The sequence below is a fragment of the Gavialis gangeticus genome, unplaced genomic scaffold (genome assembly GCF_001723915.1).
Source record: "Gavialis gangeticus isolate Ggan-Ray unplaced genomic scaffold, GavGan_comp1, whole genome shotgun sequence".
NCBI classification, from domain to species: Eukaryota; Metazoa; Chordata; order Crocodylia; family Gavialidae; genus Gavialis; species Gavialis gangeticus.
In genome coordinates, this window is record NW_017729004.1 from 41,294,503 (window position 1) to 41,297,371 (window position 2,869).

The 2,869-nt window shown below is 43.4% G+C and overlaps 1 protein-coding gene across 1 annotated transcript in view; it reads left to right on the top strand.

Annotated features, from left to right (window-relative positions):
• The window catches only part of CUNH10orf67 (chromosome unknown C10orf67 homolog), a 121,101-nt gene that overhangs the window by 7,161 nt on the left and 111,071 nt on the right, over window positions 1-2,869 (top strand). The gene's annotated exons all lie outside the window — the stretch shown is intronic.

The following is a 2,869-nucleotide window of genomic DNA, read 5'->3' on the forward strand; positions in this document are numbered from 1 at the left end:
CAACTTCCAAGGGAAGTGGTGCTGGCTCCTATCCTGGGGGCCTTTAAGAGGAGGCTTGATGCCTGCCTAGCTGGGATCATTTGAGCCGGGTTTTTTTTTTCCTCCCCTGCCCTGGCAGGGGGTCGGACTTGAAGATCTATAAGGTCCCTTCCGACCCGACTTCTATGATTCTATGACTGAGAATTACTGTTCTAAACAAATGCCTTCTAAGATACTTAATTCTGCCCACTGTATAGAGCAGTGGTCCTCAACATTTTTAGACTCAAGACATCCCTTGGAAAATGCCAGCTTTTACTTTTCACTCATTTATTTTTATTATAGAAAAATTGTAGAGCAATTTTTTTTTAATTGCAGAGACCTCAGAAAGACGCAATAGGTCAAAATGCATTTAATACTATGGATTCCTATTTGAAATCTGTGGGTTTATCTTGTGAATCATTGCGCACACACTGGTGTTAACACTGTGTGGCATTGACAGGGTTTCAAGGCACCCCAGGCTGCCACACCATCTTTGCTGAGAATCACTGGTATAGAGAGGTTAAGTGCATAACACAGGGTTTTGGGTTTCACTCATGGCCAGGAATGTAAAGTTAGGTGCTGTAATGCCTAATGGGTTCCTAAGTCTTTTACTGGTTCTTAGCCACTAGACATCTAATTTACCCTGAAATCAAAGGGAGTTCTGCATATAAGCTATTTAGTTAATCTTTGAAAATACCATTCAAAGCCTTCAGTTCTATCAGCACACACTAAGGGCTAATGTGTTTTCTTGTCAGAGGCAGAATTGGCCTGTACTTTACCCTGGGTGGTGGCAGTTCATGGTGTGGGAAAGGAGGCCAGGGGTTCACTGCTGTAATGGGCAGATGTTGCTTCCTTTTTTGCCACTGATATGCATGATGAACAGCCATTTAAACACCAGTTTTTGGAAGCAAAAATAGATTACATTCACCCCACCCTCAACAGCAGCAAACCTCTGGCTGCTGCTGCTTCCCCACTATACACTGCCGTTGCTGCTCTGCCCTCTCAGCTGCTGAGCTTGAATCTGGAGTGACTAAAGGGAAAGTGAAGGGTGCAGGGGGGGCTGTGGGAGCTGGGAATAGGAGGATGAAGTGCCCCTCTAGGTCCATTCTGCTGCCGTTAGGCAGTGCCTGGGACTTATGCCTCACTTGCCCACCCAGTGTTACTCTACTAATTTCTGTAGTCATGAAGTGTCATGGCTGAGCCTAAAGAATTAGTGTATGAATAAAAACAAGATTTTATACTACTTTGAAGACTCTCTTCCTACTTAATGCAAGAATATCTGTTTCAACAGGCACCCATTTTGAATGAGTAAAAGTGAACAAATATTCTTGAAGTGTTTTGTTTTGAAATGAGTTCTTAACCAGATGAATCAAATTTATTCTAAAGGTATACTTAATTAGCACACTTAGTCCTTAAATCCAACCATCCCAGGGGGTTAAGTAGCCCCATTTTACAGATATGAAAAAGTACACAGAGGCCGTGTGTCCCTGTTTGTTTCTCTGCAGACAAGAAGCAGCAGCACACCTTGTGCTGCTGCTACTTGTCCCTGGGGAATGCCCGTGCTTCACACCCTCTTGTGTACAGCAGGTTACCCCAGGTGAGGCTGCAGATGGATTCCAGGGGGCTTGGGGAGCTGCAGCCATGGCACTCCTGCAGCTGGGAGCCTGGCCAGCAGCTGGAACATGGCTCTGGCAGGCCAGGCTCTGGTTTTGGGCAGAGTGCGCTACCACCATGTGTGCCACTCTGTTTTTTTAAGGTGTGGGTTTTATTGACCCCAGGATTTCCTGGGGTCAACCCAACCCCCCATGCTGCAAGGTAGCAATGCAGAGAGTGCCACACTTTGCATATGTAGGCATCGCAAACTGTATATCCCCGCTTGTATGGATGCAGCCAGAAAGGTTAATTGACTTGCTTCATGGTAGACACTGAGTCAGTGGCAGAGCCATGCTCAGAAGCAGAGTTTTAACTTCCTATCATGTGGGGACTGAGAAAACTATAATTGTCCGTGGTCAAATGAGTCAGTAACAGATCTGGGATTAGACATAGAGTTTCTGGCTATCAAACATGAAAATAGTGCTAGGCATGAACTAGCCACATAGATCCCTGGTGATCTATCAGTAATCTGTAGATCACAGGTCAAAATTCTTGATATGATAACACTTGCATTCAGAGTATTTCAGAGGGTTTCATGGTGGAGCAGCTTTTGGAACGTTCTAGTCCGCTAGCATTGTTTCACCTAACGAAAGGGCTGGCAGGGGAGAGCTCAGTGTAAAACACATTTTGCCAACTGCTTTACAGTTAAGAGTAGATGCCTTAACTTTGAGTATAAGGTGATGTGTCTGTCCTGTGGCGAGTGAAATCTCAGCTTGATCTTCCCTCCATACTCTCTTAATATTTCAAGGGGGATGTTGTCAAAATTTTGTATTTTTCCCCCTCAAGATGAACCTAACTAGGAAGATGTACTATTTCTGAGAGGTTTGAGTCAACTGACTGAGTGAGGTCAAAGGAGGGATTTGGCCAAGAATGGGACAGGAAAGCATAGTCTATTGTTATAGTTGTATGGCATTTAAAAAGAAAATGAAATGAGATACTATTTTTCAGTCTCAGTTTAAACATGGAAATTAGTTGGTGCACCTAGGAATTTTTTTAAATGGTAGTTAGCAGTTTGTATAGAAGGCAGCAGTTACATGTCATGTGCCTTAATGCTGGGTTTTTGGCTTTTCTGAGATGCAATACACTGAGATGTTTTAAGTTTGTTATCCCAGTGACCAATCAATAGAAAATCCAGTATGCCCAGCTCTAAATTTTAGTATCTCTTGGATTGATAATTATTTTAAAGAAATTATATATA